The sequence below is a fragment of the Danio rerio genome, chromosome 4 (assembly GCF_049306965.1).
Source record: "Danio rerio strain Tuebingen ecotype United States chromosome 4, GRCz12tu, whole genome shotgun sequence".
NCBI lineage: Eukaryota > Metazoa > Chordata > Actinopteri > Cypriniformes > Danionidae > Danio > Danio rerio.
This window is the reverse complement of record NC_133179.1, coordinates 53,900,950-53,913,755: the sequence shown is the minus strand read 5'-3', so window position 1 is coordinate 53,913,755 and position 12,806 is coordinate 53,900,950. Positions and strand designations below refer to the sequence as shown.

General features: G+C 49.3%; 1 protein-coding gene and 20 non-coding genes across 21 annotated transcripts in view; 16 read left to right on the top strand and 5 right to left on the bottom strand.

Annotated features, from left to right (window-relative positions):
- Positions 1–12,806, top strand: part of zgc:174314 — a 144,651-nt gene that overhangs the window by 57,516 nt on the left and 74,329 nt on the right. The gene's annotated exons all lie outside the window — the stretch shown is intronic.
- trnae-uuc (transfer RNA glutamic acid (anticodon UUC)) lies at positions 1,746–1,817 on the top strand. The gene has a single exon. It is a non-coding gene; the product is annotated as a tRNA-Glu (tRNA).
- trnay-gua (transfer RNA tyrosine (anticodon GUA)) lies at positions 1,906–1,992 on the top strand. Its single transcript is given in 2 exon segments — positions 1,906–1,942; positions 1,957–1,992. It is a non-coding gene; the product is annotated as a tRNA-Tyr (tRNA).
- trnae-cuc (transfer RNA glutamic acid (anticodon CUC)) lies at positions 2,078–2,149 on the bottom strand. The gene has a single exon. It is a non-coding gene; the product is annotated as a tRNA-Glu (tRNA).
- Positions 2,444–2,516, top strand: trnar-acg (transfer RNA arginine (anticodon ACG)). The gene has a single exon. It is a non-coding gene; the product is annotated as a tRNA-Arg (tRNA).
- On the top strand, positions 3,975–4,046 carry trnae-uuc (transfer RNA glutamic acid (anticodon UUC)). The gene has a single exon. It is a non-coding gene; the product is annotated as a tRNA-Glu (tRNA).
- On the top strand, positions 4,135–4,221 carry trnay-gua (transfer RNA tyrosine (anticodon GUA)). Its single transcript is given in 2 exon segments — positions 4,135–4,171; positions 4,186–4,221. It is a non-coding gene; the product is annotated as a tRNA-Tyr (tRNA).
- On the bottom strand, positions 4,307–4,378 carry trnae-cuc (transfer RNA glutamic acid (anticodon CUC)). Its single transcript has one exon. It is a non-coding gene; the product is annotated as a tRNA-Glu (tRNA).
- trnag-acc (transfer RNA glycine (anticodon ACC)) lies at positions 4,674–4,746 on the top strand. Its single transcript has one exon. It is a non-coding gene; the product is annotated as a tRNA-Arg (tRNA).
- trnae-uuc (transfer RNA glutamic acid (anticodon UUC)) lies at positions 6,205–6,276 on the top strand. The gene has a single exon. It is a non-coding gene; the product is annotated as a tRNA-Glu (tRNA).
- trnay-gua (transfer RNA tyrosine (anticodon GUA)) lies at positions 6,365–6,451 on the top strand. The gene is given in 2 exon segments: positions 6,365–6,401; positions 6,416–6,451. It is a non-coding gene; the product is annotated as a tRNA-Tyr (tRNA).
- Positions 6,537–6,608, bottom strand: trnae-cuc (transfer RNA glutamic acid (anticodon CUC)). Its single transcript has one exon. It is a non-coding gene; the product is annotated as a tRNA-Glu (tRNA).
- Positions 6,904–6,976, top strand: trnar-acg (transfer RNA arginine (anticodon ACG)). The gene has a single exon. It is a non-coding gene; the product is annotated as a tRNA-Arg (tRNA).
- Positions 8,435–8,506, top strand: trnae-uuc (transfer RNA glutamic acid (anticodon UUC)). Its single transcript has one exon. It is a non-coding gene; the product is annotated as a tRNA-Glu (tRNA).
- On the top strand, positions 8,595–8,681 carry trnay-gua (transfer RNA tyrosine (anticodon GUA)). Its single transcript is given in 2 exon segments — positions 8,595–8,631; positions 8,646–8,681. It is a non-coding gene; the product is annotated as a tRNA-Tyr (tRNA).
- Positions 8,767–8,838, bottom strand: trnae-cuc (transfer RNA glutamic acid (anticodon CUC)). Its single transcript has one exon. It is a non-coding gene; the product is annotated as a tRNA-Glu (tRNA).
- Positions 9,133–9,205, top strand: trnar-acg (transfer RNA arginine (anticodon ACG)). The gene has a single exon. It is a non-coding gene; the product is annotated as a tRNA-Gly (tRNA).
- On the top strand, positions 10,664–10,735 carry trnae-uuc (transfer RNA glutamic acid (anticodon UUC)). The gene has a single exon. It is a non-coding gene; the product is annotated as a tRNA-Glu (tRNA).
- On the top strand, positions 10,824–10,910 carry trnay-gua (transfer RNA tyrosine (anticodon GUA)). The gene is given in 2 exon segments: positions 10,824–10,860; positions 10,875–10,910. It is a non-coding gene; the product is annotated as a tRNA-Tyr (tRNA).
- Positions 10,996–11,067, bottom strand: trnae-cuc (transfer RNA glutamic acid (anticodon CUC)). Its single transcript has one exon. It is a non-coding gene; the product is annotated as a tRNA-Glu (tRNA).
- Positions 11,362–11,434, top strand: trnar-acg (transfer RNA arginine (anticodon ACG)). The gene has a single exon. It is a non-coding gene; the product is annotated as a tRNA-Arg (tRNA).

The window sequence follows — 12,806 nt, the reverse complement described above, 5'->3', positions numbered from 1 at the left end:
ACGTTTGCAACCTCCTCCCGGAGAAGAGAAAGTCTCAGAGCCTGGGTCACAGTTCTTCTTGGGAGGGACTGTCACATGCTCGGTGTAAGAGCATCCTATCGACACCACAACTTGCCATGACAACAAAGCAAAGCATGCTTTTAAGGAACTCCATGTTCACCGAGCCGTGTCCTCTTTCCAAGGACCATGCTAATGAGCACTGCTGATGCGGACTGGGCCAGTGGCGCAATGGATAACGCGCCTGACTACGGATCAGCAGATTCTAGGTTCGACTCCTGGCTGGCTCGTTCAGGATTTTTTTGCGTTGCTCTCAGTGCAGTGCGGTCGCGGTTTTCCCCTGCCGGAGTTGTTCGGTTCTACTCTGGAGTGAATCAAGTTTCTGGGGCCGCCAGCACAGAGCCTGTGGGGTGCTCTCCTGGGTTCAAAGGCTGCCCCAACCGCTCTCATGTCTTGGTCCCGTACATCCCTCAGGACTTCCAGAAGAAACCAGTACAGCCACTCTCCTGGGAAGACAGCAGTGACAGCTTGTAAACCAAAATGTTTGCTGTGAGGCTAAGGCGTTCTACTGCAGCACAGATACGCATTCGAAAAGCATACAATATTCAAAAACAAAGTGCCAACCTAAAACAAGATTGCAGTCAAAATGACCACCTCAGACAAGTGTGAGCAATGTTTCAGTCTCTGTTATACGTCGGCATATATGCCACACAGTGCAGACGCTCATACTACTGAAAAGGAAGTTACCTGACTGAGAAAGGTATAAATAGAAATCGGAGCCTGCTCCAAACGACCTGGTCAGCCCCAAGTGGGCTGTAAAAACCTCCTGGAGTTTTCATTCATTTAATGTCTGGTACAAGACACTGCGTCCAACCAGTTATGTTTGAATGTCAAACCTACCCCAATCCTTAAACCAACCTCACAGTTTCCTGCTGTGTTTTATCAACCTCCCAACCTACCCCAACTCTTAACCCAACCTCACAGTAACAAACCTCCATGTGGGTTTCATTGATTCAATGTCTCGTACATGGCACAGAATACAACCTATCGCAGTTTATTAAAATCACACCTACCCCAGCCCTAGGCCCAACCACACGGTAACCTGCTGTGTTTTATTCAATTTTACTCCTACCCCAACCCTAAACACAACCTCAGAGTAAGCAGTTTATATATTTTTTTATTTTTATGAATGTCTACTACAGCTACATCAATCGCAAACCCAGCCTACGTGCGGTATAAGTGCCTACCACTTAGAGGTCATCCAGCCGACTTGCAGTGTAATCTCCTCCACTTGTAGGTCTCTGAGCTGCAGCAACACCTAAGGGCTCTGACACACAGACACAAAAGAAACCATTGCTTTTAACCTACTCTTGGAGAGGAGAGAGTCTCCGACCCTGGATCTCAGGTCTTCTATGGAGGGACTGTCAGGAATCCTGTAAGAGCATCCCATCCACACAACCTCTTGCCATAAAAACAAAGCAGAATGTGTGGTGAAGGAACTCCGGGTTGACAGAGTCTTGTCCTTGCTTCAAGCAAAGTGCTAACAAGGTGCTGAACAGAGTGACGGTGGCACAAAGGTTAGCGCTTATGACTACGGATCAGAAGGTTCTCGGTTTACGGAAACCAAGAAACTGTGTATGAGAGAGTGCGTAAGTGTATGAGTGGCACTTGTGCAAGTGGAGCAGGGACGTGCCAGCGATCAGAATGAATTGGAGTTTGTTCCAAGACTGGGTTTCAAGAGTGGCAGATCCCATATGGTCTAGCGGTTAGGATTCCTGGTTTTCACCCAGGCGGCCCGGGTTCGACTCCCGGTATGGGAAGGCTTGAGTGCTTTTGCTTCTGTCCTTTTTGGCCAGCGGTCGGTCTGCAGCTACCTTATAGGATGTGGTTGTGGAACCGCCCCGTAAGCCTTCGATAGCTCAGTTGGTAGAGCGGAGGACTGTAGGTGGGATGATGGCAATCCTTAGGTCGCTGGTTCGACTCCGGCTCGAAGGACATCTTTTGCGCTCAGAGACGCTTTCTTGCCTTCGCCAAGTGAGTTAACCACTCCTCAAAGTTCAGCATGGAGGTGAAAAGGAAGTTCCCTGACCGGGAATCGAACCCGGGCCGCGGCGGTGAGAGCGCCGAATCCTAACCACTAGACCACCAGGGAAGGTGTGCTAAAGGTTGGCCTCAAGTCTAGCTGTGGGCCTCCACCCAGGTGTGCTGCAGCTGCTCTGACAAAAATAACTAACGTTTGCAACCTCCTCCCGGAGAAGAGAAAGTCTCAGAGCCTGGATCACAGTTCTTCTTGGGAGGGACTGTCACATGCTCGGTGTAAGAGCATCCTATCGACACCACAACTTGCCATGACAACAAAGCAAAGCATGCTTTTAAGGAACTCCATGTTCACCGAGCCGTGTCCTTTTTCCAAGGACCATGCTAATGAGCACTGCTGATGCGGACTGGGCCAGTGGCGCAATGGATAACGCGTCTGACTACGGATCAGAAGATTCTAGGTTCGACTCCTGGCTGGCTCGTTCAGGATTTTTTTGCGTTGCTCTCAGTGCAGTGCGGTCGCGGTTTTCCCCTGCCGGAGTTGTTCGGTTCTACTCTGGAGTGAATCGAGTTTCTGGGGCCGCCAGCACAGAGCCTGTGGGGTGCTCTCCTGGGTTCAAAGGCTGCCCCAACCGCTCTCATGTCTTGGTCCCGTACATCCCTCAGGACTTCCAGAAGAAACCAGTACAGCCACTCTCCTGGAAAGACAGCAGTGACAGCTTGTAAACCAAAATGTTTGCTGTGAGGCTAAGGCGTTCTACTGCAGCACAGATACGCATTCGAAAAGCATACAATATTCAAAAACAAAGTGCCAACCTAAAACAAGATTGCAGTCAAAATGACCACCTCAGACAAGTGTGAGCAATGTTTCAGTCTCTGTTATACGTCGGCAAATATGCCACACAGTGCAGACGCTCATACTACTGAAAAGGAAGTTACCTGACTGAGAAAGGTATAAATAGAAATCGGAGCCTGCTCCAAACGACCTGGTCAGCCCCAAGTGGGCTGTAAAAACCTCCTGGAGTTTTCATTCATTTAATGTCTGGTACAAGACACTGCGTCCAACCAGTTATGTTTGAATGTCAAACCTACCCCAATCCTTAAACCAACCTCACAGTTTCCTGCTGTGTTTTATCAACCTCCCAACCTACCCCAACTCTTAACCCAACCTCACAGTAACAAACCTCCATGTGGGTTTCATTGATTCAATGTCTCGTACATGGCACAGAATACAACCTATCGCAGTTTATTAAAATCACACCTACCCCAGCCCTAGGCCCAACCACACGGTAACCTGCTGTGTTTTATTCAATTTTACTCCTACCCCAACCCTAAACACAACCTCAGAGTAAGCAGTTTATATATTTTTTTATTTTTATGAATGTCTACTACAGCTACATCAATCGCAAACCCAGCCTACGTGCGGTATAAGTGCCTACCACTTAGAGGTCATCCAGCCGACTTGCAGTGTAATCTCCTCCACTTGTAGGTCTCTGAGCTGCAGCAACACCTAAGGGCTCTGACACACAGACACAAAAGAAACCATTGCTTTTAACCTACTCTTGGAGAGGAGAGAGTCTCCGACCCTGGATCTCAGGTCTTCTATGGAGGGACTGTCAGGAATCCTGTAAGAGCATCCCATCCACACAACCTCTTGCCATAAAAACAAAGCAGAATGTGTGGTGAAGGAACTCCGGGTTGACAGAGTCTTGTCCTTGCTTCAAGCAAAGTGCTAACAAGGTGCTGAACAGAGTGACGGTGGCACAAAGGTTAGCGCTTATGACTACGGATCAGAAGGTTCTCGGTTTACGGAAACCAAGAAACTGTGTATGAGAGAGTGCGTAAGTGTATGAGTGGCACTTGTGCAAGCGGAGCAGGGACGTGCCAGCGATCAGAATGAACTGGAGTTTGTGCCAAGACTGGGTTTCAAAAGTGGCAGATCCCATATGGTCTAGCGGTTAGGATTCCTGGTTTTCACCCAGGCGGTCCGGGTTCGACTCCCGGTATGGGAAGGCTTGAGTGCTTTTGCTTCTGTCCTTTTTGGCCAGCGGTCGGTCTGCAGCTACCTTATAGGATGTGGTTGTGGAACTGCCCTGTAAGCCTTCGATAGCTCAGTTGGTAGTGCGGAGGACTGTAGGTGGGATGTTGGCAATCCTTAGGTCGCTGGTTCGACTCCGGCTCGAAGGACATCTTTTGCGCTCAGAGCCGCTTTCTTGCCTTCGCCAAGTGAGTTAACCACTCCACAAAGTTCAGCATGGAGGTGAAAAGGAAGTTCCCTGACCGGGAATCGAACCCGGGCCGCGGCGGTGAGAGCACCGAATCCTAACCACTAGACCACCAGCGAAGGTGTGCGTAAAGGTTGGCCTCAAGTCTAGCTGTGGGCCTCCACCCAGGTGTGCTGCAGCTGCTCTGACAAAAATAACTAACGTTTGCAACCTCCTCCCGGAGAAGAGAAAGTCTCAGAGCCTGGGTCACAGTTCTTCTTGGGAGGGACTGTCACATGCTCGGTGTAAGAGCATCCTATCGACACCACAACTTGCCATGACAACAAAGCAAAGCATGCTTTTAAGGAACTCCATGTTCACCGAGCCGTGTCCTCTTTCCAAGGACCATGCTAATGAGCACTGCTGATGCGGACTGGGCCAGTGGCGCAATGGCTAACGCGCCTGACTACGGATCAGAAGATTCTAGGTTCGACTCCTGGCTGGCTCGTTCAGGATTTTTTTGCGTTGCTCTCAGTGCAGTGCGGTCGCGGTTTTCCCCTGCCGGAGTTGTTCGGTTCTACTCTGGAGTGAATCGAGTTTCTGGGGCCGCCAGCACAGAGCCTGTGGGGTGCTCTCCTGGGTTCAAAGGCTGCCCCAACCGCTCTCATGTCTTGGTCCCGTACATCCCTCAGGACTTCCAGAAGAAACCAGTACAGCCACTCTCCTGGGAAGACAGCAGTGACAGCTTGTAAACCAAAATGTTTGCTGTGAGGCTAAGGCGTTCTACTGCAGCACAGATACGCATTCGAAAAGCATACAATATTCAAAAACAAAGTGCCAACCTAAAACAAGATTGCAGTCAAAATGACCACCTCAGACAAGTGTGAGCAATGTTTCAGTCTCTGTTATACGTCGGCATATATGCCACACAGTGCAGACGCTCATACTACTGAAAAGGAAGTTACCTGACTGAGAAAGGTATAAATAGAAATCGGAGCCTGCTCCAAACGACCTGGTCAGCCCCAAGTGGGCTGTAAAAACCTCCTGGAGTTTTCATTCATTTAATGTCTGGTACAAGACACTGCGTCCAACCAGTTATGTTTGAATGTCAAACCTACCCCAATCCTTAAACCAACCTCACAGTTTCCTGCTGTGTTTTATCAACCTCCCAACCTACCCCAACTCTTAACCCAACCTCACAGTAACAAACCTCCATGTGGGTTTCATTGATTCAATGTCTCGTACATGGCACAGAATACAACCTATCGCAGTTTATTAAAATCACACCTACCCCAGCCCTAGGCCCAACCACACGGTAACCTGCTGTGTTTTATTCAATTTTACTCCTACCCCAACCCTAAACACAACCTCAGAGTAAGCAGTTTATATATTTTTTTATTTTTATGAATGTCTACTACAGCTACATCAATCGCAAACCCAGCCTACGTGCGGTATAAGTGCCTACCACTTAGAGGTCATCCAGCCGACTTGCAGTGTAATCTCCTCCACTTGTAGGTCTCTGAGCTGCAGCAACACCTAAGGGCTCTGACACACAGACACAAAAGAAACCATTGCTTTTAACCTACTCTTGGAGAGGAGAGAGTCTCCGACCCTGGATCTCAGGTCTTCTATGGAGGGACTGTCAGGAATCCTGTAAGAGCATCCCATCCACACAACCTCTTGCCATAAAAACAAAGCAGAATGTGTGGTGAAGGAACTCCGGGTTGACAGAGCCTTGTCCTTGCTTCAAGCAAAGTGCTAACAAGGTGCTGAACAGAGTGACGGTGGCACAAAGGTTAGCGCTTATGACTACGGATCAGAAGGTTCTCGGTTTACGGAAACCAAGAAACTGTGTATGAGAGAGTGCGTAAGTGTATGAGTGGCACTTGTGCAAGCGGAGCAGGGACGTGCCAGCGATCAGAATGAATTGGAGTTTGTTCCAAGACTGGGTTTCAAGAGTGGCAGATCCCATATGGTCTAGCGGTTAGGATTCCTGGTTTTCACCCAGGCGGCCTGGGTTCGACTCCCGGTATGGGAAGGCTTGAGTGCTTTTGCTTCTGTCCTTTTTGGCCAGCGGTCGGTCTGCAGCTACCTTATAGGATGTGGTTGTGGAACTGCCCTGTAAGCCTTCGATAGCTCAGTTGGTAGTGCGGAGGACTGTAGGTGGGATGTTGGCAATCCTTAGGTCGCTGGTTCGACTCCGGCTCGAAGGACATCTTTTGCGCTCAGAGCCGCTTTCTTGCCTTCGCCAAGTGAGTTAACCACTCCACAAAGTTCAGCATGGAGGTGAAAAGGAAGTTCCCTGACCGGGAATCGAACCCGGGCCGCGGCGGTGAGAGCACCGAATCCTAACCACTAGACCACCAGCGAAGGTGTGCGTAAAGGTTGGCCTCAAGTCTAGCTGTGGGCCTCCACCCAGGTGTGCTGCAGCTGCTCTGACAAAAATAACTAACGTTTGCAACCTCCTCCCGGAGAAGAGAAAGTCTCAGAGCCTGGGTCACAGTTCTTCTTGGGAGGGACTGTCACATGCTCGGTGTAAGAGCATCCTATCGACACCACAACTTGCCATGACAACAAAGCAAAGCATGCTTTTAAGGAACTCCATGTTCACCGAGCCGTGTCCTCTTTCCAAGGACCATGCTAATGAGCACTGCTGATGCGGACTGGGCCAGTGGCGCAATGGCTAACGCGCCTGACTACGGATCAGAAGATTCTAGGTTCGACTCCTGGCTGGCTCGTTCAGGATTTTTTTGCGTTGCTCTCAGTGCAGTGCGGTCGCGGTTTTCCCCTGCCGGAGTTGTTCGGTTCTACTCTGGAGTGAATCGAGTTTCTGGGGCCGCCAGCACAGAGCCTGTGGGGTGCTCTCCTGGGTTCAAAGGCTGCCCCAACCGCTCTCATGTCTTGGTCCCGTACATCCCTCAGGACTTCCAGAAGAAACCAGTACAGCCACTCTCCTGGGAAGACAGCAGTGACAGCTTGTAAACCAAAATGTTTGCTGTGAGGCTAAGGCGTTCTACTGCAGCACAGATACGCATTCGAAAAGCATACAATATTCAAAAACAAAGTGCCAACCTAAAACAAGATTGCAGTCAAAATGACCACCTCAGACAAGTGTGAGCAATGTTTCAGTCTCTGTTATACGTCGGCATATATGCCACACAGTGCAGACGCTCATACTACTGAAAAGGAAGTTACCTGACTGAGAAAGGTATAAATAGAAATCGGAGCCTGCTCCAAACGACCTGGTCAGCCCCAAGTGGGCTGTAAAAACCTCCTGGAGTTTTCATTCATTTAATGTCTGGTACAAGACACTGCGTCCAACCAGTTATGTTTGAATGTCAAACCTACCCCAATCCTTAAACCAACCTCACAGTTTCCTGCTGTGTTTTATCAACCTCCCAACCTACCCCAACTCTTAACCCAACCTCACAGTAACAAACCTCCATGTGGGTTTCATTGATTCAATGTCTCGTACATGGCACAGAATACAACCTATCGCAGTTTATTAAAATCACACCTACCCCAGCCCTAGGCCCAACCACACGGTAACCTGCTGTGTTTTATTCAATTTTACTCCTACCCCAACCCTAAACACAACCTCAGAGTAAGCAGTTTATATATTTTTTTATTTTTATGAATGTCTACTACAGCTACATCAATCGCAAACCCAGCCTACGTGCGGTATAAGTGCCTACCACTTAGAGGTCATCCAGCCGACTTGCAGTGTAATCTCCTCCACTTGTAGGTCTCTGAGCTGCAGCAACACCTAAGGGCTCTGACACACAGACACAAAAGAAACCATTGCTTTTAACCTACTCTTGGAGAGGAGAGAGTCTCCGACCCTGGATCTCAGGTCTTCTATGGAGGGACTGTCAGGAATCCTGTAAGAGCATCCCATCCACACAACCTCTTGCCATAAAAACAAAGCAGAATGTGTGGTGAAGGAACTCCGGGTTGACAGAGCCTTGTCCTTGCTTCAAGCAAAGTGCTAACAAGGTGCTGAACAGAGTGACGGTGGCACAAAGGTTAGCGCTTATGACTACGGATCAGAAGGTTCTCGGTTTACGGAAACCAAGAAACTGTGTATGAGAGAGTGCGTAAGTGTATGAGTGGCACTTGTGCAAGCGGAGCAGGGACGTGCCAGCGATCAGAATGAATTGGAGTTTGTTCCAAGACTGGGTTTCAAGAGTGGCAGATCCCATATGGTCTAGCGGTTAGGATTCCTGGTTTTCACCCAGGCGGCCCGGGTTCGACTCCCGGTATGGGAAGGCTTGAGTGCTTTTGCTTCTGTCCTTTTTGGCCAGCGGTCGGTCTGCAGCTACCTTATAGGATGTGGTTGTGGACCCGCCCCGTAAGCCTTCGATAGCTCAGTTGGTAGAGCGGAGGACTGTAGGTGGGATGATGGCAATCCTTAGGTCGCTGGTTCGACTCCGGCTCGAAGGACATCTTTTGCGCTCAGAGACGCTTTCTTGCCTTCGCCAAGTGAGTTAACCACTCCTCAAAGTTCAGCATGGAGGTGAAAAGGAAGTTCCCTGACCGGGAATCGAACCCGGGCCGCGGCGGTGAGAGCGCCGAATCCTAACCACTAGACCACCAGGGAAGGTGTGCTAAAGGTTGGCCTCAAGTCTAGCTGTGGGCCTCCACCCAGGTGTGCTGCAGCTGCTCTGACAAAAATAACTAACGTTTGCAACCTCCTCCCGGAGAAGAGAAAGTCTCAGAGCCTGGATCACAGTTCTTCTTGGGAGGGACTGTCACATGCTCGGTGTAAGAGCATCCTATCGACACCACAACTTGCCATGACAACAAAGCAAAGCATGCTTTTAAGGAACTCCATGTTCACCGAGCCGTGTCCTTTTTCCAAGGACCATGCTAATGAGCACTGCTGATGCGGACTGGGCCAGTGGCGCAATGGATAACGCGTCTGACTACCGATCAGAAGATTCTAGGTTCGACTCCTGGCTGGCTCGTTCAGGATTTTTTTGCGTTGCTCTCAGTGCAGTGCGGTCGCGGTTTTCCCCTGCCGGAGTTGTTCGGTTCTACTCTGGAGTGAATCGAGTTTCTGGGGCCGCCAGCACAGAGCCTGTGGGGTGCTCTCCTGGGTTCAAAGGCTGCCCCAACCGCTCTCATGTCTTGGTCCCGTACATCCCTCAGGACTTCCAGAAGAAACCAGTACAGCCACTCTCCTGGAAAGACAGCAGTGACAGCTTGTAAACCAAAATGTTTGCTGTGAGGCTAAGGCGTTCTACTGCAGCACAGATACGCATTCGAAAAGCATACAATATTCAAAAACAAAGTGCCAACCTAAAACAAGATTGCAGTCAAAATGACCACCTCAGACAAGTGTGAGCAATGTTTCAGTCTCTGTTATACGTCGGCAAATATGCCACACAGTGCAGACGCTCATACTACTGAAAAGGAAGTTACCTGACTGAGAAAGGTATAAATAGAAATCGGAGCCTGCTCCAAACGACCTGGTCAGCCCCAAGTGGGCTGTAAAAACCTCCTGGAGTTTTCATTCATTTAATGTCTGGTACAAGACACTGCGTCCAACCAGTTATGTTTGAATGTCAAACCTACCCCAATCCTTAAACCAACCTCACAGTTTCCTGCTGTGTTTTATCAACCTCCCAACCTACCCCAACTCTTAACCCAACCTCACAGTAACAAACCTCCATGTGGGTTTCATTGATTCAATGTCTCGTACATGGCACAGAATACAACCTATCGCAGTTTATTAAAATCACACCTACCCCAGCCCTAGGCCCAACCACACGGTAACCTGCTGTGTTTTATTCAATTTTACTCCTACCCCAACCCTAAACACAACCTCAGAGTAAGCAGTTTATATATTTTTTTATTTTTATGAATGTCTACTACAGCTACATCAATCGCAAACCCAGCCTACGTGCGGTATAAGTGCCTACCACTTAGAGGTCATCCAGCCGACTTGCAGTGTAATCTCCTCCACTTGTAGGTCTCTGAGCTGCAGCAACACCTAAGGGCTCTGACACACAGACACAAAAGAAACCATTGCTTTTAACCTACTCTTGGAGAGGAGAGAGTCTCCGACCCTGGATCTCAGGTCTTCTATGGAGGGACTGTCAGGAATCCTGTAAGAGCATCCCATCCACACAACCTCTTGCCATAAAAACAAAGCAGAATGTGTGGTGAAGGAACTCCGGGTTGACAGAGCCTTGTCCTTGCTTCAAGCAAAGTGCTAACAAGGTGCTGAACAGAGTGACGGTGGCACAAAGGTTAGCGCTTATGACTACGGATCAGAAGGTTCTCGGTTTACGGAAACCAAGAAACTGTGTATGAGAGAGTGCGTAAGTGTATGAGTGGCACTTGTGCAAGCGGAGCAGGGACGTGCCAGCGATCAGAATGAATTGGAGTTTGTTCCAAGACTGGGTTTCAAGAGTGGCAGATCCCATATGGTCTAGCGGTTAGGATTCCTGGTTTTCACCCAGGCGGCCCGGGTTCGACTCCCGGTATGGGAAGGCTTGAGTGCTTTTGCTTCTGTCCTTTTTGGCCAGCGGTCGGTCTGCAGCTACCTTATAGGATGTGGTTGTGGAACCGCCCCGTAAGCCTTCGATAGCTCAGTTGGTAGAGCGGAGGACTGTAGGTGGGATGATGGCAATCCTTAGGTCGCTGGTTCGACTCCGGCTCGAAGGACATCTTTTGCGCTCAGAGACGCTTTCTTGCCTTCGCCAAATGAGTTAACCACTCCTCAAAGTTCAGCATGGAGGTGAAAAGGAAGTTCCCTGACCGGGAATCGAACCCGGGCCGCGGCGGTGAGAGCGCCGAATCCTAACCACTAGACCACCAGGGAAGGTGTGCTAAAGGTTGGCCTCAAGTCTAGCTGTGGGCCTCCACCCAGGTGTGCTGCAGCTGCTCTGACAAAAATAACTAACGTTTGCAACCTCCTCCCGGAGAAGAGAAAGTCTCAGAGCCTGGATCACAGTTCTTCTTGGGAGGGACTGTCACATGCTCGGTGTAAGAGCATCCTATCGACACCACAACTTGCCATGACAACAAAGCAAAGCATGCTTTTAAGGAACTCCATGTTCACCGAGCCGTGTCCTTTTTCCAAGGACCATGCTAATGAGCACTGCTGATGCGGACTGGGCCAGTGGCGCAATGGATAACGCGTCTGACTACGGATCAGAAGATTCTAGGTTCGACTCCTGGCTGGCTCGTTCAGGATTTTTTTGCGTTGCTCTCAGTGCAGTGCGGTCGCGGTTTTCCCCTGCCGGAGTTGTTCGGTTCTACTCTGGAGTGAATCGAGTTTCTGGGGCCGCCAGCACAGAGCCTGTGGGGTGCTCTCCTGGGTTCAAAGGCTGCCCCAACCGCTCTCATGTCTTGGTCCCGTACATCCCTCAGGACTTCCAGAAGAAACCAGTACAGCCACTCTCCTGGGAAGACAGCAGTGACAGCTTGTAAACCAAAATGTTTGCTGTGAGGCTAAGGCGTTCTACTGCAGCACAGATACGCATTCGAAAAGCATACAATATTCAAAAACAAACTGCCAACCTAAAACAAGATTGCAGTCAAAATGACCACCTCAGACAAGTGTGAGCAATGTTTCAGTCTCTGTTATACGTCGGCAAATATGCCACACAGTGCAGACGCTCATACTACTGAAAAGGAAGTTACCTGACTGAGAAAGGTATAAATAGAAATCGGAGCCTGCTCCAAACGACCTGGTCAGCCCCAAGTGGGCTGTAAAAACCTCCTGGAGTTTTCATTCATTTAATGTCTGGTACAAGACACTGCGTCCAACCAGTTATGTTTGAATGTCAAACCTACCCCAATCCTTAAACCAACCTCACAGTTTCCTGCTGTGTTTTATCAACCTCCCAACCTACCCCAACTCTTAACCCAACCTCACAGTAACAAACCTCCATGTGGGTTTCATTGATTCAATGTCTCGTACATGGCACAGAATACAACCTATCGCAGTTTATTAAAATCACACCTACCCCAGCCCTAGGCCCAACCACACGGTAACCTGCTGTGTTTTATTCAATTTTACTCCTACCCCAACCCTAAACACAACCTCAGAGTAAGCAGTTTATATATTTTTTTATTTTTATGAATGTCTACTACAGCTACATCAATCGCAAACCCAGCCTACGTGCGGTATAAGTGCCTACCACTTAGAGGTCATCCAGCCGACTTGCAGTGTAATCTCCTCCACTTGTAGGTCTCTGAGCTGCAGCAACACCTAAGGGCTCTGACACACAGACACAAAAGAAACCATTGCTTTTAACCTACTCTTGGAGAGGAGAGAGTCTCCGACCCTGGATCTCAGGTCTTCTATGGAGGGACTGTCAGGAATCCTGTAAGAGCATCCCATCCACACAACCTCTTGCCATAAAAACAAAGCAGAATGTGTGGTGAAGGAACTCCGGGTTGACAGAGTCTTGTCCTTGCTTCAAGCAAAGTGCTAACAAGGTGCTGAACAGAGTGACGGTGGCACAAAGGTTAGCGCTTATGACTACGGATCAGAAGGTTCTCGGTTTACGGAAACCAAGAAACTGTGTATGAGAGAGTGCGTAAGTGTATGAG